Below are 21,229 nucleotides of genomic sequence, written 5' to 3' on the forward strand. Positions count from 1 at the left end.
GGAAGAAGAAGCCGATGTAGACATTCTAAAAGGTAGGTTGATTCTATTCTTCTCAAGAAGATTTTTCAACTCATCAATATCCTTCTTATAACAATGATGTTCATCATGTCCTGACTTCTTGCAATATCCACAAAAAAGATTATCCTTATATGATTTCCTCTTAGGTGAGAATGGCGAATCACCTTGTTGTGGAGAAGAAGATTGTGCTCCATCTTGTTGTGGTTTAGACTTAGGTTGCTTTTGATTCTCGTCTTTTCCTTGATTACTTTGATTCCCTTTGTTAGCCACCAAAGCTTGTGACTTTGAAGATTTGAGAATCCCCATCGTGGTCAACTTAGATTGCTCAAGTATCAACATCTCCATGAATGAATCAAATGAGGGAGAAGTGTATGAGGAACCTTGAGCTAACCTATGGGTGTGAAAGCTAGATACAAAGGCTGCATACTCTGAAGGAAGCTTGTCCAACAAGTTATAAACCAATTGAGCATCCTTTTTGTCAATTCCACAATCCTTTAGCTTTGCTCGTAGCTCAATTGCTTATGTGACATAATCTTGGATTGTATCAAAATCCTTGGGATCCAAAGTTGTGAGTTCACTATCAAGCTTGTAGCCCTTAATCTCATCAACTTGACCATACAATTTCTTAAAAATATCCCAAGCCTCTTTAATTGTTGTACACTTATCAATGTGAAAAATGAGGTCATCTGATACATACTTTCTAAGAGTTCCAAGTGCCATAACATTCTTAGTAAGCCATTCAATTTGAGCATTAGGATCAACCTTAGGATCAGGTGGTGCTGTAATAGTTTCATTTACATAATGAATGAGTCTTTTTTCCATTAGTTTACTCCATGCCTTAATTTTCCATAATGCATAATTATGAGGAGTTAAAAGTGGAAATTTAGGAGAACCCATAGCACCAAAATGAAAAAAACACAAGATAGAGAGAGACACAATCGCACAAGACACCCCCCCAAAATACTCAATCAAGAAATCCCCCAAAATGGTGATTTTGGCACTTTATACTTAGTGCGTATACAATGGGCCACTTGCAAAACAAGGCAAAGTGGACTTCTTATTTCAATTTACAACTTCTCAAAATGAGATCTAAGAGACTTCAACAAATACTGTTAGTGATCTAAACTGAGATCCAAGCAAAATGCAAGTACCAAATATGCCAAAAATGGCCAAATACTGAAAGTACAATTTTTACTTAAAATCACTGCAAACAGATGGCAGATTATGAAAGTAGATGAAAAATATGCACTTTCAAAAAAAATGGCACTTGAAAAGGAGTCCATATGAGCCCAAACAAAGCCTCCAAAGTTGTACAAATTGGTATTTCACGATTTCTGAAAAACCTGTATCCGAAAATCAGAAAAATTCTGCACCACTGTACAGATCATGAAATTCTACCCCAAAACAAAAAAAATTCCTCAAACAAACGAGTCCGGATGAGTGAGATATCGCTATTTGAAAAATGCCTGCAAAATTATAATTTCTGGAAAATTTCTGCCGCAGCGTCAAACTTCAAATGCCTCTAGATTTGGTCTCCGAAGTCCGATTTGGATGAAACAAAAAACAAAAATGACTTTTTTGGACCTCCTCAATCCAATGGTGACCTCAGATTTGACCCATCAATCTTCAATAATAACTTGCAATAGAAAGATCCAAAATGCAAACCCTAAATAACATCAAATTTCTCTCAAATAGCAAACCAATGACACTCTAATGGCTCTGATACCATGTGAGATTTTGCCAAGATCAAGAGGCAATGGAAAGCACAAATAAGAGAGAAAAAATATATGATAGAAATAAATTGTATTCTATCAAGATGAAAATATTGATCAACTGAATCATCAATCATTGTTGTTTATACAATGAATATGAGCCTGCTTATATAGGCAAGGCTATATGGATATGTGAGCACACAAACATGACATGTGGCTCAATAAGAAACAAGAGTAGGTAGGAAATAGGTGTGGGTAGGTAGGAGAAACAATATAATATTCCACATGAGGTGGATCACCCACTGAATGTGGAGTGTAACAACAAGATCACACGATAAAAGGTGGAAATTCTCCTACACACACTATCCCAATGTGGCACAAACACCCAAGTGTCTCATACCCAAACTACTATGAAATGCATTTCCTAGGTAAACTTAATTAAGGTGTAATAATATCCATGATGAATAATTATTTACACCAACACCTATTATAAACACAACATCCTTGTTTGTAAACTCTCCTCTTTTAAGTGAAGCCATAGTGAAGAAATTGCAGGTTGGTCATGATGAATTGCAACAAAAGTATATGCAGGTTTTGATTAAGAATATGGAGTATGATGCTAAAGAGTTGGTAGCATCTAGTGCACCTATGCCCATTGTTACAAGCCCTTCAAGATTGTCAAAGGCATTCCCATTAGACATAGAATAACTGCTCTTTGAAATAAAGGAGTTGAAGGAACAGATACAAGGAGTCAAGGAAGATAAAATGCAAATTCTAGGCAAGGTGGTAACAAACTTGGTTAACCATATATTATCCAAAATAAATGGCAAGGTAGATGAAACAAACAAGGCCTATGTGGATTTGAGGTATGCATTAGCTAAGCATGAATGATTAGATTTTGATAATGTCAAAGTAATGAGAGATAGATAGATGCCAAGGACCTCAATAATAAAGCAAACTGCCAAAATGTCAAGGTTTGATCCTAATGAACCTGTTAAAATAAAGGCTACCAATGAGATGACAAAAATTTTGGAAGAGGTTGTGGCATATAAGATGAAGTTTGACAAACATTTGAAGAAGAAACTCAAATTTATTGATTCAATTGAGAAGAAAGTGATGTATGGCATCAAGGATGAAAAGGGTCAAGCAAAAACTTTGGAACAATGGAAAACAAAATTTGGCAATATGTGTCAATCTAATGTCCTGTGTGTATAGATAATGAATTTAATATAGGATTATTCAATACCACATTAGATGAAATGTGTGCCTAGAGGTGATCTGCACAAGTTTTAGCAAACAAAAAAGGGCAATTTTGGATGCAAGATATGCAAGTCATAATGAAAAAATCAACAAAATTCAAGAATTTCAATGGCCATCAAGGAAAGCATATGTATCTTGGGAAGAGAAGAGTGAAGATTGAACATATTTACATTTCAATCATTCATCAAATTTCAACAAATAGAATCCAACTTAGTAGATGACCAGATTCTGATAATTTTGAAGCAATGCAACATTTTTGGTTCATGCAAGCGATTCAAGCATCAAGAGTGGAGCTCTTCATTGTCAACATGTGACTCTTGATTTGTTTTTTAATGCAAAAAACATATATTGTAATGGACACAAATTCCAAGTCTATTTTGTAATAGTAGAATCAAATATTGTAAAAACAAGTTGTTATAGGTCCTAGGTCAACATGTTTTGCCTTTTCTATAAAAGGAACTTGTAATATTGTATTAAGGATGGGTTAATTCATGAGAAAAATAAGTCCTTTACTTCTAAGATCAAATCTAGTTTAAATTTTTATGATTTTTTAAGATGGGTACTATTCAATGTTTCGGAATAGATTTTGCATGTAAGTGGAACACTTTGTATGACAGTTCTCTATTTAGATTGCAATATATGAAAAACACTTTTTGTGTGTCTTCCTTGCAATTTTCTCCTTGAATGCATGCACTTTCCTTTTAAGTAAAGAAATCAAGGGTTTCTAAGCTTATCTATATACATTTGCTATATAGTGTATCTTGTTTGTTGCTTCTATTCAAGTAATTGATTAAATATGCATTAAATAAGATATGGAGGGATATGTAGTGTATTAAGCAATCATTAAATAGACTTCCCAACTTCTTGATTATACCCTTTTTGGGATATATCATTGTAAGGCATTGATAAAATTAAACCCCTCGAGTATGAAGTTTTGTTGTCAAAAGACAACAATTGCATGTGGATAGTTTGACTCTATAGCCATGGATAGGCATCGATATGAGAAATCTTCTAATCCAATACCCTCAAACACAAAGCAACATTTAAAAAAAAAATGTATTCAATTTGTTCTGTGTTCTCAAGGTGTTGAAATGAAGGAATTATTAATGATCAACTAATGTAATAAACACCATACAAACCTTGATAAAAATTATGATAACATATTTACTTTGATCAATATCTCGTCATATATGAACTAATATTTTAGATATTGTAATAAGGGCTACCCCTAGATCTAGCAGAGCCTAAAGTGTAAAGAACAAAGTTTTTTCTTTTGTTTATTGTCCACTGATTTGAAAGTCTCAAGGACTAAAGATAGCTATTATAGAGAAAAAAACAAGCAATCAGTTGAAAACACAAACATACACTCCTGAATTAATAATACAAACATTGGTTCACATTGTTTCTCTTTAAGTATGGTGTATTTTCTTAATAAACATACACTTGAATTATTAATACAAACATTGGTTCACATTGTTTCTCTTTAAGTATGGTGTATTTCCTTAATAAAAATACACTTTTGAATTATTAATACAAACATTGGTTCACATTGTTTCTAAGTATGGAGTATTTTCTTAATAAACATACACTTTTGAATTATTAATACAAACATTGGTTCACATTGGTTCTCTTTAAGTATGAAGTATTTTCCTAAAAAGGTTTCTCCACGTAAATTATGTGTCACTTGTGATATTGCTTATTTTTCATATTAAATTGAATGTGTCATACATGATTATTGTGCGTAATTTGAAAATCTATTTTCAGATTTATATAAATTTTGTTTTAGTTAATATTGTAATATTTTCATCTTAATTTCCAATATCTTCAATTTGAAATTACAAACCCCATTCATGTGACACAACTCCTAATATTCCTATACAAGAATGAGTTCGATTTAAATACTCGTTTGTCAATCCAAGTTGTGTTTTCTTATTTCTAAATCCGATTACAAACTTGTAACTAATAGATGAAATGAGTCATATTTAATGCTGAAAGACATTCTATAATGATAACATAGGATAAAGTGTAATGACATTTGTGTGTGTTGGTGTAATTAATTATTCATGTTGGATATTATTACACCTTACTTAAGTTTACTTAGGTACATGCATATCATAGTAGTTTGGGTATAAGACACTTGGGTGTTTGTGCCACATTAGGATAGTGTGTGTAGGAGAATTTCCACCTTTTGTGGTCTTATCTTGTTGTTACATTCCACATTTGGTGGGTGATCCACCTCATGTGGAATTTTATATTGTTTCTCCTACCTACCACACCTATTTCCTACCTACCCTTGTTTCTTATTGAGCCACATGTCATGTTTGTGTGCTCACATATCCATATAGCCTTGAGTATATAAGCAGGCTCATACCTTCATGATATAGTTGATCAGTATTTCCATCTTGATAGAATACAGTTTATTCTTATCATCTATTTTGTCTCTCTATTGTACTTTTCATTGAGCTCTTGATTTTGACAAAATCTCACATGGTATCAGAGCCATTAGAGCGTCATTGATTTGCCTTTGGAGATATTTTGAAAGATGTCAAGAGGCAAATCTTAGGAGCAACATCTTTTGGAGGCGTCCTAGACCAGATCCGACCTCGCCATCGTGTCTAGGTGGCCATTTCCATGAATTTTGATTATAAATTTGCCTATATTGGGTGAAAGTCAAATTTGGGGCTTGGAGAAAAATTTAACCAATTTGGCTAATAGGCGATATGTATTTTTTTCAAAAAAGAAATAATTTTTTTGTCTCATTTTCTGCAAATTTTTTAAATTCTATATTTTTTTAATCGCAGTTTATATTCACATTGTAAAAGTTTATTTGAAAAAAAAAAAATTAAAAAAAATCAAAATATCATTTGTTGGGGGTCCGTTGTTCCTCCCACACACTATCGTACTGCCATATTTTGCATTTTTTGTAGGGTTCGTACTCGGTTTTTGGGCCCCCCACTGATTATCTTTTCTCCTGTCGGGCACCATCACCGCTCCCCATGTTTCCACCGCCTTGCAGGTTCTCCGGCTGCTGCTATTGCAGGTTCTCTGACCCGTCTGCCTTAGCTCCGATGACTCCCGACCAACTTTTTCTGGCTCCTCCCGTCGGTCTTTGTCCATTAGCTCCTCCCAGCGACCACTGCTTCCTCGCCGACCACCTTGCTCCCCTTCGGTGCTTGTTCTTCCCGCTCTACTCCCGATCGTGTTGTGCCGGCCCCCGCAACATTGCCTCCCTGTCGGTCCCCCACCGACCGGTCTCGCTTCGTCCGCTAGCAACCAGGACACCATTGTCACGCAACGCCTAGTCAGCCAACTAAGACTGCCACACAGATCCACATTACCTGACACGCAGGAGGCTATATTGCCACATGCTAATCCTTTGTTCATCCGTACGCATAGTCAATCGATCTACTCCGTACATCCGTACTTATAAGTATTCTGCTATCTCATCTTACAGATGACACGTGTCATCACCCGGTTTGCCATGCCAGCTGTCTGTACTGTACAAACGCACAGTTAGCAGGGGAGTGAAGTTTTCTAGGACGACCATACGACCGTCAAATTTAAGCTAGTATTTTGCTGACATCATCAATTTTTTGAAAATTTGGCAGGCCCCTCCTGTTGAGCTTTTTGATTTTGTAGTTCAACTTCAAATGGTCATATCTTGCTCATTTTTTTGTGCAATTTTTTTTTTTTTGAAATGGGCTAGAATTTCGTGCTCTTCGTAGTGGTGGAGGATTTATTTTTATTTTGATGGATGGATTTTTTAGAATTTGCAAATTTTCATGACTATACCTGTCTAATCCCAGATTTTGCAACTTCAGAGGCTTTGTTTGGGGTCATACGACCTCCTTTTCAGGTGCCTTTTTTGAAAGTGCATAATTTTTCGTCTACTTTCATAATCTACCATTAGTTTGCAGTGATTTTGAGTAGAAATTGTACTTTTAGTATTTGGTCATTTTTGGCCTATTTGGTACTTGTGTTTTGTTTGGATCACAGTTTAGATCACTTGCAGTATTAGGAGTCTCTTTTAGCCTATTTGAGGCAATTGTAAAATTAAAATCAGAAGTCCACCTTGCCTTGTTTTGCAAGTGACCTATTGTATACACACTAAGTATAAAGTGTCAAATCATTATTTATTTATTTATTTATTTTTTTTTTGGGGGGGGGTTTCTGGGGGGGTGTCTTGTGTGATTGTGCCTATCTCTATCTTGTGTTTTTTCATTTTGGTGCTATGGGTTCTCCTAAATTTCCACCTTTAACTCCTCATAATTATGCATCATTGAAGATAAAGGCATGGAGTAAACTAATGAAAAAAAGACTCATTCATTGTGTAAATGGAACTATTATAGCACCACCTGATCCTAATGCTGATCCTAATGCTCAAATTGAATGATTCGCTAAGAATTCTATGACACTTGGAAATTTGAGAAAATATGTATCGGATGAACTCATTTTTCACATTGATAAGTGTACTACAATTAAAGAGGCTTGGGATATTTATGAGAAATTGTATGGTCAAGTTGATGAGATTAAGGGCTACAAGCTTGATGGTGAACTCACAACATTGGATAACAAGGATTTTGATACAATCCAAGATTATGTCACAAAAGCCAATGAGCTAAGAGCAAAGCTAAAGGATTGTGGAATTGACAAAAATGATGCTCAATTGGTTTATAACTTGTTGGAAAATCTTCCTTCAGAGTATGCAACCTTTGTATCTAGATTTCACACCAATAGGTTAGCTCAAGATTCCTCATACTCTTCTCCCTCCTTTGATTCATTCACGGAGATGTTGATACTTGAGCAATCTAAGTTGACCAAGATGGGGATTCTCAAATCTTCAAAGTCACAAGTTTTGGTGGCTAATAAAGGGAATCAAAGCAATCAAGGAAAAGACAAGAACCAAAAGTAACCTAAGTCTAAACCACAACAAGATGGAGCACAAACATCCTCTCCACAACAAGGTGATTCTACATCCTCACCTAATAGGAAATCTTATAAGGACAATCTTTTTTGTGCATATTGCAAGAAGACAGGATATGATGAACAACATTGTTACAAGAAGGATATTGATGAGTTGAAGCATCTTCTTGAGAAGAACAAAATCAACCTACCTTCTAGAATATCTACATCGGCTTCTTCTTCCAAGGAAAAGGATAAAGGAAAGGATCACTCTTTTGGGAAAAATAAAGGAAAGGGACAAGCTCTTTGTGCTATTATAAGTCATGACTCAGGGAGATGACTTCTAGATTCAGGGGCTTCCCATCATATGACATCTTCGCAGTCTATGTTCTCTTCATTTGAGCCTTGCCACATGCCGCAAATTTTGATGGGCAATCATACATACATGGATGTGATTGGGAAAGGATCTATTGCCATTGGGGATAACTCCTTCAATGATGTGTTGTGTGTACCCCACTTGACAGATAATCTTCTTTCCATCTATCAAATCACACATGGGGCAATGAGGAAAACTGTGGAGTTCACACCTGATTCAGTTATCATTAAAGACTTGGATACTAGAGCTATCATTGCGACTGGGGTGGTGGATCATGCATCTCGGCTGCACTCCTTTTCACATTTTGGTCCTATTGAGGAGGCTGATTCTTCCTATGTTGATGATTCATATTTTGAGGAGAACTTTGGGTACTTGAACTTGGGTGTTCTCACATGTGACCCCGTTCTTGAGTCTTGCATTTCATCTCCTCCTATTGATATCACATCACCTCTTGCACCTAATGATGCAGCTAGTGTGACAGTTTTGCCTTCTTGTGATTCAGTGCAGCAAGACATTTCATGTCTTCCAGCTTTAGTTCATTGGGATGACTACTTGACAGATATTGCAGGTTTGTTTGTGGAGTCTTACATTGCAAATTTGGGAGACATCCTTGATGATATTCATCTTCTCTTTGATGAAGACGATCCTTCTTCAATTGTTGCGAGGGAACACTCTGCCCCTCTTGTTCATTCTATACATGATCATTCTTTCGTGGTTGACATGATTGTGGACTCTTATGTACAATAGTTGGAGGAGGTCTCTTTATCTTGAGAGGAGACATGTGAATCTTTGGATATTGTTCTACATTCATCTCCACTAGATCTTGGAGTGCCTTTTTTAGTAGTGTGGAGCCGTTTCACCACCTTTGGAGGGGGTAACTTTCAACATCGACATGGGGACACTTGAGTAGTTTTCAAAGATTTCATTCATCATGAGTTTTTTTCCTACATCTTCCCTTCATGATTGGGGAGATTTCATTGATACACCTTTGGTTTTGTTTCTTCCTAAGGGGAGAAACGTTGTTCGATGTTCATGGAGCAGTTTTTTCATTCATCTTTGAGCTTCTACCATTGGTGCAGATTCTACATTGTGGGGGGCTACCTAGTCTCTCTTCTTCTTTCATATTGGGGGGGGGACTTTTTCCTCACATGGGGTTTTTTTCCTCACATCTATGATACTTCTTTGTATAGTTTTCATCTCTTTTGGGGGAGGGTTTTTTCCCATTGGGTTTTTCTCTCTTTCCCTGGTTTATGAGAGATTGCATTGGTTTTCATGCATTTGCATTTGTACATGGGTACCTAACATGGCCTAGTAGTCATGACCCATCTTGCACTTCTTAGTTGCATTGTAGACTTAAGTGCATTCCCCTAAGTTGCACTTAAGGGGGGTGTTGGTGTAATTAATTATTCATATTGGATATAATTACACCTTACTTAAGTTTACTTAGGTACATGCATATCATAGTAATTTGGGTATGAGACACTTGGATGTTTGTGTAGGAGAATTTCCACCTTTTGTGGTCTTATCTTGTTGTTACATTCCACCTTCGGTGGGTGATCCACCTCATGTGGAATATTATATTGTTTCTCCTACCTACCACACCTATTTCCTACCTACCGTTGTTTCTTATTGAGCCACATGTGATTTATGTGTGCTCACATATCCATATAGCCTTGCTTATATAAGCAGACATATTCATTGTATGTAATGCTTGATGATCCAGTTGATTAGTATTTTCATCTTGATAGAATATAGTTTATTCATATCATCTATTTTGTCCTTGTATTGTACTTTTGATTGAGCTCTTGATCTTGACAAAATCTCACAGTGTGTTAACAAAAACTCTTACTTTTTATCTTAAATTTGACACCATTTGCAAATATTGAATAATATCAATGTGTTTGTGAATCAAAATCTTTTTTGGCCATGAGGTCAAAAATAAAAGACTATGATTTACAAATTGGTCAAAAAAACCCTTAAAATATTAGCATGTTTGATAGCAACCAAGGGAGTTGAATTCATCACCTTTGATAAATCATAGTTACAAGACTTGGACTGCCTCAGCGTTAACAAGCTGATTTTGACACAGGACTCAGACTCGAAATCAATACTCAACAAATTGAAAAAAACATGAAATGTCTAGATTTTTAAGGATTTAAATCTTGTTTTGTGCACTTTTTACTAAATAGACTTTTAAAACACAATAGACTAATCAATAAAAACTATATTGGCCATATACACAAGTATACATTGATCACCATCATAAAAATAAAAATAAAAACTTTTAATTTTTGGCTGGATGAAGCAACATTGTTGGATATATAAAATTATAAATATTGTCAAATATACTACGTGGTTAAAATGTGGGGGATGCTTGCAAGAAAGCACAAATCACACACACACATGAGACATTACATTAGTGAAATCAAGAGATTGAAAATGCAAACTAATCTTAGTTGTTAGTCCAATAAATCTCAAGATTGCTAAAGCCCGTCCCATGCTCCTCTATCTCTAAAGATCTCTAAGATTCAAGGTGGCCCTCACTTGGAAGAGCACTTGATCCTCTAGATGACAACCTAGAGAACGAGTTATGAATGATGATTCTAGGATCAAAATGCATACAACTAAGATCCTAGCTAAGATGAGATGATGGATGGAGATGCAAGATACAAGATGAAGATATGAAATGAGTTCCAAATTGAAAGATTAAGTGAACTAATTAGACTAATATGAGGATGAGATATGAGAATGCTATGCCAATGATATGAATTAAGCTAGCAAGATATTCTAAATATGTATTAAAAGAACTAAGCTATAATGCAACTAAGATGGCCTAAATGCTTGGTGAGGGGGATTGAGCTCCTTGATAACCTGCAGATTGGATGCAATAGAAATGGATGGATTGATTGAAGAAATGGGCTCCATTTATATAGAAAATAGAGAAATGGATGGTTGAGATTGAGTAATCTCAACAAGGGCTAGGATTGAAAGTTTTCAATCCATGTGAGGGATTCAATCCAATCCTAAGTTGACAATGTCACCTTGAGAGGGCTTGAGAGATGCTAATCAAGCATTAGATGCTAATTGAGCATTAGGGAAGGCTTCAAGGGGTAACATCATTGGATAATGTTTTTATCCAAGGAAGCAAGCTATTGCCCAAGAGGTAAACTCTTGTGCAAGGATAAAAGATGATCAAGTGGACAACGATCATGGGTTAGGGGTGTGGGCTAGTAAGAGGGATTAAATGTCTTTTGAAGACTTCAGAGGCCAACTTGCTTCAAGAGGAAAACCACTAGTGGTCTAGGGGACAAATTTGTAAGAGCCTTACAAATTTGGGGGAATTTAACAAGTTACCTCGTTGAAAGGAGAAGGTCTTAAATGCATTTTGAAGACTTTCTCCAAATTTGGGGAATTGGCTCCCCCAAATTTGGGGAATGGACATGATGAGGAGAATTAGGCTAATTAATGGAGGATTAGAGGGATTCTAGATGAAATCAGGAGGGCAAGTGGGAAATGTAGGATTTGACAAGTGGTTGAGCGAAAATAGGAATTTTAGTAAATTAAAAAGATTTAATTTAGCCAAAAGAGGATGCAACTTGCATTTGTAGGATTTTGCAAGAGGGGCGATTTACAAGTAAATTTTGATTTATTTAGATGCAAAGGAGATATTAATTAAATGTAGATTTAATTAAAATGGGAATGAATAAATTGATATTTTTAATTAAATGCGAATTTAATTAAAATGGCTAGAAAAGGGCTAGTGTGAATTTAATTAAATGGCTTAGATAGAAGAAGGGTATATTAATTAAATCTAAATTTAATTAAAAACATCAATTTAGAAGAATAGGGATATTAATTAAATCATAATTTAATTAATAGATGATTTAAGATGATTAAATGAATACAGTCCATTTAACTAGTTGTCTCCTCGTTTGAACTTATTAGACTCATATTTTATTATCGTTTACTTTCAGTGGATACATTACCATGTTGTGTTATTCAGACTTATATGACATTATTTAATGCTTTATCTGGATATGAGATGCATAATTTATTTGCAGTATTTCAATACTTGTGATTTATGGCATTTTATAGATTATTGCTATGTACTGACACTTTATGTTATCTATGCAATGTGAAATTATATGTTGCGTGTCTGCGAGTGTATTGGATGCAAGGGGACGTTTTACTTCACTCACTTTGGTGAGACAGGGAACGTCGTGATTCTCTTTCATCGGTATGTATGCCATGTTTTCTATATTGTATATATGCATGTGTGGTTCGGTGATGTAGGATATTGCATGTACAAGTACCAGGTACATATGAGGTATCGTCTCCACTTTGCTTCACAGGTTTGAGCGTGCCTTATATTTGTCCAATGGAAGTGGAGGAGGTAGTAGTTGACCCTATTTTAACTAGTTACACTCTTGTGAGTGTTGTCAGTTGGTCGTCCTGTCAGTTTGTTCGGCCTTCGTATATTGTTATTTGACTTTTTCTGAGTCTTTGCTTGGGGTTTGTTGAGTTTGTGTGTTTTAGTCGATTTAATTAATTAATTAAATTTATGGAGTTATCTCATAGTTGGTATTTTTGAATTATGTATTTTATGCATTGAGATTATAAATTTAATTATTTAAAAGAAGTTATTAAATTAAGTTGCAAGCTGCATGATATTAGAAATATATTTTATTTAATTTTAGTGAAAAATAAATTAGATTAATTTCATTTATTGTTTCCTAGAATTTTAAATAAATAAAAGAATAACAAAATAAATGAATAAATGAATAAATTAGAATTAAAGTATTGCTTTAATTCATTTTTTAGGAAATTAATTAATTTGCATGAGAAAAGAAAATAAAAAAATGATTTTTGCTTATTGCATGTAATTTATTCCTTTGTTAGGAATTAGAAAAGAAAAATAAAATTGCTTTTAATTACTAAAATTAAATATTAGGGTTTTTGGGAAAAATATATGCAACCTAGAATTTTAGTTTAAAAGGGGAATATATCTTTTTATTTTTGGGAAGTCACGGGAAAGAGGCAGAGATTTTGGTGAAGAAAAAATATTGGAAGCTTGTTGAAGGATTGAATCTCTCTTGCAAAGTTCTTCCAGGAAAGCTATACCAGGTTGGGTGGCTTCTTCTGGTTGTTTTTAAAGAAAATAATTCTATTTCTTTCCTCTTTCTAAATGATGTGTGTGTTAAAATATTTGTCAAATCTAATATCCTGTCTGATTATTCCTTGTTCTTGGCTAAAGTCCATTCTTGAAATTAGTTTATAGTTTATGGAAAGAAGTTATTTCCTAGGTGTTTGTAGATTAAAATTTTTAAGAAGATTAGGAAAAGTTAATATGACAAATTTTGCCAAGATTTTTATGGTGCATGAAAATTGCAAGATTTGGGAGAAATGAGATTTACCAGAGAAAACATTCCCTCTTGTTTGATTTTTGTTTCGATATTTGGCTATGGCGGTCCTTTTTAATATTTGAGTATCTCTGTGAAATTATTTGTTTACTATAGAAATAAATTTAATTATTAATTAAATTTATTGGATTATTTAAGTTTTAGGGAAATTGTTTTATATAACTATTTTTGAAAAAAAATTGTATTAAATAAATTTGTGAGAAATAAATTTTTATTGGAAAATAAAATTTAATATATTGTAAATTTTAAATTTAAAAAAAAAATTAAAAATAAATAAAACACTTTCGGTAGTTACTACCAACGGTAGCAGTACTACAGGCGGTAGCACCTGCTACCGTAAGGTAGCATGTACTACCTACGGTGGTACTTGCTACCTATGGTAGTAGGGGGGGTAGCCATGTAAAATAAAAACTGTCTCATCTATTTTTTTAAATGGCCCACCAAATTTTATAAGTTCAGTTTTATTTTAATTTTAATATGTTTAAAAAAAATAGTATTACACACACACACACACACACACACACACACATATATATATGTATATATATAGTATTTTCCGAGGTGTTATTATGTAATTATTGTAAATGAAAGTTATTTCAATATTAAATCTTCATTTTATTATATACTTTTAATGTGATATAATTTTTTTTGATCGATAAAAGGCCGAGGCCAAATTTATTTTTATTATAATAAAGTTACATCTCCATTCGGTGTGGGCACTGGTAGGAAAGAATGGAGCTAAGAAAACCTCCGGTCTAGCCCAGATCCCTTACGGGATCAGATTACAGAGTATCTGTTCAATTTACAACTCCTCCATTGAGGTTACATATAGTTTAATATACACATTTCATTTTTCACAGAGTCTCTCTACACATTTCTATGTCCATTTTCCTTTGAAAGCTCAGTTCATTCTGTCTTGGCGGGAGCTCTAATGCTTCGAACTTTTATCTTCCCCTCCTTTCCTTTGTCCTGCAAATTCTACTGCATATACCTCCACCAAACAGTTAGTAGCCATGTAAAAATAAATTCAAAGCTCATTCAGCAAATAACAGTGTCCCTCCCCACCTTTTAGATGGATTATAGCCTTGCTAACCCTTAGCTTGACATCCCTTTAATCAAGTAGGTGTCAAGTTAAGAGATTAGCCAAGCTACAATTCAGCCAGTTATGAGGAGAGTTAATATCTGCCCAAATTCATTATTGCCATGCTTATTGATTAGCTTTGAATCATAGATTCCTATTTCTGCTTTTACCTCTAACCATTTTAGATGGTACATCAAGCATATATATATGAATATGCATATGTATTTAAACATATATTGCAATCCTGCCAAATATTCCTGCATATGCATCTAGATATATATATGCGGTAGACTAACCAAAAAAGCAAAATCTCTTCCTGCCCATACCTGTGTATGCATCCTCTACCATATTCAATCTTGAGGCCTTGCTTTCATTAAAGCCATCATTCATATTTATATGTTAATGCATATTTTTATATCCTCTTCTGTGTCAACTTGCCAAATTCTGAGTATACTTCTATTTATACATCTGAAGGGGCAGAATGACAAAACCCGCACTTACCCCTGTATTTACATATATTCATTCAATTATATATATCTTTCACATGTTATTCCCTAATCCATACTCTTCCCCATACATTTAATTACACAGGTAACCCTTAATCCCATTTAATGGTAAACCCGCAACTACTTCAAAGTGAGCTTAATTCGGACTAGGGTAGTATCCACTAAAATGACAGCTTACTATGCAACGTAAATCATGATCTTGACAATCATGATCCTAGATTGTCCCGTATTTTAAAGGCTGTACTTAATACGCTGTTTACATGATGCAGCCACCTTATGATGTGTATCTATATATATATCTATTTATATATTTATATATATATATATATATGTTTATATACATATACATATATATATATATATATATATATATATATATATATATATATATATATATATATATATATATATATATATATATATATATATATATATAGATAAGCTAATTCGGTTTTTTGTATCAATATCGAAATCTATCAGTGTATGTATTTATATTTATACCCTTGTATATATACCTCTCTCTCTATATATATATAACTTTATTTATATATATATATACCAATATGAACATTTATATAATTATCTATTACCTATCAGACAGAACCAGGGAAGATGGTAGGTATACTATTTATATATATATATATATATATATATATATATATATATATATATATATATATATATATATATATATATATATATATATATATATACCAGAGTATATGCATAAATATGATCACTTCTATGAATATACCAAACTATATTAAGATATATTTATATATATATATATATATGTCCTTATATCTATATATATATACATATAATTATAAATGAATGTCTGTCCCTCTATCTACACATTGATATCTTATCTATCCCCTGCTATTCTTATAGATGAATTCCCATCAGCCCCTTCATTTGCCAGCTTGTCTGCCACCTTATTTCCCTCTCTATAAATATGTTTAATAGACACCTCTTCGAAGTGTTTTATTATGTCCAAAATCCTTCCAATCTCTGCATTTAGTTTCCAATTATTGCATTTCTCATTTCTAACTGCATTGATAATCAAAGCTGAATCCCCTTCTATTTCCAACTTCTTAATTTTCAATGTCTTGGCTAGGATAAGCCCTTCATATAAGGCTCTACTTTCAGCTATATTGTTAGTTGTTATACCTATGGGTTTATTCAAGCTAGCCAGAATGTTGCCGTTATCTTGGTGTAATACACATCCTATTCCTGCTTTACCTGGGTTGCCTCTAGAGGCACCATCAAAGTTTAGTTTGCACCATCCAATTCTTGGTGGTGACCATTTGACATTTTCCCTAAGGGATGACGTCTGTTTCCCCCCGGGGCCAATAAAAGGTGGGATTTTGAGTCCGTTCCATTTCATTCTGATTAACTCATTACCCCTAGACAAATTAATGCCTCTTAACTGTAGAGCCTCTAATCTATTATTAGTTAATTCTACTATAGAAGCTTCAATCTTATTAATGAGGGTTTCTTCAGTCATCTTCTTATCCTTAAAAATTCTTCTGTTTCTTTCCTTCCATATTTCCCAGATTATAATGGCTGGTGCTATTTTCCAAATCATAGCATAAACACTAAGATTCGATGGGGTTTGCCAACCATCAATCCACTCCTTTATGTCATTTGGCCTTGGTGTTTGCCAATCAAGGCTCTTGCACATCCAATCCCAGCACCTCTGGCTATAAGGGCAATTAAGGAGTAAATGATTTGCATTCTCTTCCTCTGCTTCACATAGCGGACATCTTGATGGTCCTGAATAGCCAAGTTTTTTGAACCAATCTGAGGTTAAGATTCTTTTTTGATATACGGCCCATAAAAATAACCCTGCTTTAGGCAACCCCAGATTATTCCAACACAGGTTATAGTTGGAATTCGTATCTATTAATCTACCCTTTAAGATCTCATATCCTTCCTTTACCCTATATACTCCTGTTGAACTACCAGCCCAAATCAACCTGTCCTCCCCACTTCTAAAGACCATTTGCCTTTCTTTTAGTGTATTTCTTAGAATTTCTTTATCTCTCATAGTTAAGTTTAAGTCTTCCAGGGACTTCCATTTCCATCCCATTAACTGATCATTGCGATTAAAGGATACATAGTCTCTTACATATATCCCCCTCTGTGTTTTGCATAGTTCAATACCTTCCTCACTAATACCTGATTTGCTTAGAGCCGCATGTCCTCCCCACGAATCATCCCAGAAGAGAGCTTTGTTACCATCCACTATGTCCCAAGTTAGCCAATTCCTAATTAGGTCCCTACATTTTACCAGGAAGTCCCACACTTTCGATCCTTTTGGGGGGTTTTTTGTACGGAAAATACAATCCGGTTCAAATTTTTCCAAGTATTTAGCTTTAATGATTTTTACCCATTTAAGATTTGGCTCGGAGAACATTTTCCATACCAATTTTGCTCCAAGTGCCATATTTTGAGCTTCTAAATCCTTAATACCCACCCCCCCTTTATTCTTTGGCTGACTAACTTTGTCCCATGCTACCATGGCAAATTTCTTTTTTTCGGATGTTGTTCCCCAGAAGAAATCTCTCATGATTCTAATCATGTCTGCCTGGGCACATTTGGGTAGTTGCATACATGACATCTGATATATTGGTATAGCTGACAAGCAAGATTTGATCAACGTCAACCTTCTTGCTGAGGATAACCACTTATTCTTCCACGAATCTAGCTTTTGTTTCATTTTTTCCGTGATGTTCTTCCATAATACTTTTTTGTCTTTACCTTTGTCTAAGTTAATCCCTAGGTATTTGCATGGGAGTTTCCCTACTGGGAATTCCAATATTATGCTTATCTCTGTTTCTATCCTATAATTGGTATTAAAGAAAAAAATCTCTGATTTCCGGTGATTAACTTTCTGCCCAGAGGCAAGTGCATATCGGTTGAGTATGCTCTTAAATGACATAGCCTCCCTTCTATTAGCACTCCCCAGGAGCATGGTATCATCCGCAAATTGTTGGTGCGTGAGTGCTTCCATATTCTCCGTAATCTTGATCCCTTCTAATTGATGTTCTATTCTGGCCTTTGTTATAGATCTTCCAAGGGCCTCCGCCATTATAATAAATAGAAAAGGTGATAATGGGTCCCCTTGTCTGATACCCCTGGATATTCCAAAAAAACCTTCTGGAGATCCATTTATTAGGAAAGAGAATTTTGGTGTGGATATACATGAATATATTAAATTCACCCATTGTTTTGAAAAACCAAAGGCTTCGAGGCATTTACATAGAAATCTCCAGTCAACTTGATCATATGCTTTCCTAATGTCTAGTTTGATCATCATCGCCTCCTTCCCATTTTTTTGTAATGAGTGTATTGCTTCCTGTGCAATAATTATTCCATCGAATATAGATCTACCTGGTACAAAACCTGTCTGTTCCTTTGATATGATACTTGGAAGCACATATTTTAACCTATTGGCAAGAGCCTTAGTAAGCAATTTATAAATAGTATTACAAAGCGAGATTGGTCTAAAATCATCCAGTCTCTTTGCCTCAGTATGTTTTGGAATTAATGTAATAAATGTATTATTAATTTCTTTGAGAATGTTGCCCGAGTTTCTTACTGCTTCTAGAGCTTCCACCACGTCTTTTCCTAAGAAGTGCCAGCATTTTTGGAAGAAATAAGCTGGAAAACCATCAGGCCCAGGAGCTTTATCCGGATTGAATTGATCGAGAGCAGCTTTTATTTCTGTCTCTGAGAATTTCCTATTTAGAATACTGTTTTGTCTTTCGGTTATTATTTTGGGGATATTGCTGATTATTCGGACTGTGTTGTCCAAGTCAGACTGCTCTGAATTGAAAGTCCCTTTGAAGTACCAGATTGTCTCTGCTGCTATATTCTTAGGATCTTCCAGCATATTGCCATTAGTGTCCATAATATTGGTTATGGTATTAACTGCTCTACGCACTTTAGTACAGTTATGAAAAAACTTGGTGTTTCTATCTCCACATTGTAGCCAGTTTGCTCTAGATTTCTGCCTCCAGAATATTTCTTCTTTGGAAAGAATATCCTCATATTTCCTAAGAAGTTCTTTCTCCTTGAGATAGTAGTCCTGATTCATCCCCTCCTTAAACACTCTCTCGTTTAATTCCTTTATTTCCTTTTCTATAGATGTTTTAGTCAGAAATATATCCCCGAATTCTTCCCTATTCCATTTAAGTAACTTATTCTTAACATACTTCATTTTGCTTATTAGGCAGAACATTTTGGATCCTTGAAACTCTGCTTCTCCCCACCATTTTTCAACCAGCTCAAAGAATCTGGGACTTTGAAGCCACATTCTTTCAAATTTAAATGGGCATCTTATAGGTTTTACCGCCTCTTCTATGTGAAGGAGTATCGGATAATGATCCGAACCTGAGGCTGGTAATATGGAAGCAGATAAATTGAATGGAAAGGCTGACAACACACCTTTGAATAAAAATCTGTCTAGTCTTTCTGCTATTTGGGTAAATCCATTTCTTCTATTATTCCAGGTAAAGAACCCATTATTGGTTTTAATGTCTACTAAGCTCTCCTGTTTTACCCAATTTCAGAAATCTTTGAGAGATTGAGACTCTCTTCGTAGACCTCCATTTTTTTCTGATAAGTCGAGAATTGCATTAAAATCCCCCCCTATTATATAATTCTTATTCGGATCTCTAATCAGCCAGTTACTAATTTCATACCAGACCCTACGTTTATCTCTATCATGGATTGGCCCATATACGTTTATAAGGTAGAGAGATAGATTGCTATTATGTGTAGTAATCTCCCCCCCAAGCCAATTTCTATTCCCAACCAAAGGAGAGAATGATACTTTCCTCGGATTCCAAATAATTCCCAATCCCCCTGCTGCCCCTGTCGATTCTACAAATACAGATTCTAATCTCCCTACTTTCTTTTTAAAGGCTTCAATCTCGTTAGAAACCAGCTTAGTTTCTTGGAGAAGGGTGAGTTCACCATAATTGTTAGATATGAAGCGTCTAACCAGGCACTGTTTGTTAGGGGCATTCATGCCCCTAACATTCCAACTTATGACTCTCATTGTGATATGGGAAGGCCCATCCCCTTCCCATTTTCAAAAAAGGCAGTTAGTTTGCCTTGATCCTTTGCATTCCCCACTTGGGATCTTAATTCCCCTAGGGATTTCCTCCCTCGGGATTTGACAAGTTTAGCACAATCAGGTTGAGCTTTCCCTGAATAGGTATTCTTAATCCCTAATACTTCCTTTGATTTAATTTTAGCATCAGTCCTAACTGATATAGGAGAGTTTATTGAGTCTGCCCTCTGGCTGTTGATTTCAGGGAACCCTAGTTCTTTCCTAACCTCTCTAATGTCATCATCTTCCATAGATGCCATTAGTTCCTTGATTATGGAGCAGCGTTCCTCTTCTTCTTCTGGTGTAAGTTCTTGCACCATATTATTCTCAAATACTTCTATCGCTGCTTCTAACAGAGGTTCGTTGCCCAATTCCTCTTCATGAGAAGGGTTCTGATTAGACTCAAACCTAGGTGACCTCTGCCCCGATGTAACCTCTTTATCTTGTGTGGTGATTATATTGCCTAAAGCTAATTCTGCTTCCGCTTTGAGCATCTCTGTATCTTTGATTAATTCTTTAAGGTTCTCAATTTCTTTGACTATAATTTCCTTGTCTTTTGGTCTTACTAAATGTTGTTGATTTAGGGAAACCGGTTCCTTTTCTTCGGTTTGGATAATGTTGTTTTCTGATTCAAGCCTATTACTGGGGTTTAGATTATCTATTTCGATACTAGGGTTAGGGTTTTGTAATTCCAGTGATAATTCACAGAAATTGCTTTCAGGAATTTTCCCCCCGCTTTCTTCTTCTCCCATTTTAGGTTCTGTCACCTCTTCTTTTAACTCCCTCACCCAAACATCCAATTCATCTATTTCCCCTTCATAAAAGGAGGGGC

The sequence above is a fragment of the Cryptomeria japonica genome, chromosome 8 (genome assembly GCF_030272615.1).
Source record: "Cryptomeria japonica chromosome 8, Sugi_1.0, whole genome shotgun sequence".
NCBI classification, from domain to species: domain Eukaryota; kingdom Viridiplantae; phylum Streptophyta; class Pinopsida; order Cupressales; family Cupressaceae; genus Cryptomeria; species Cryptomeria japonica.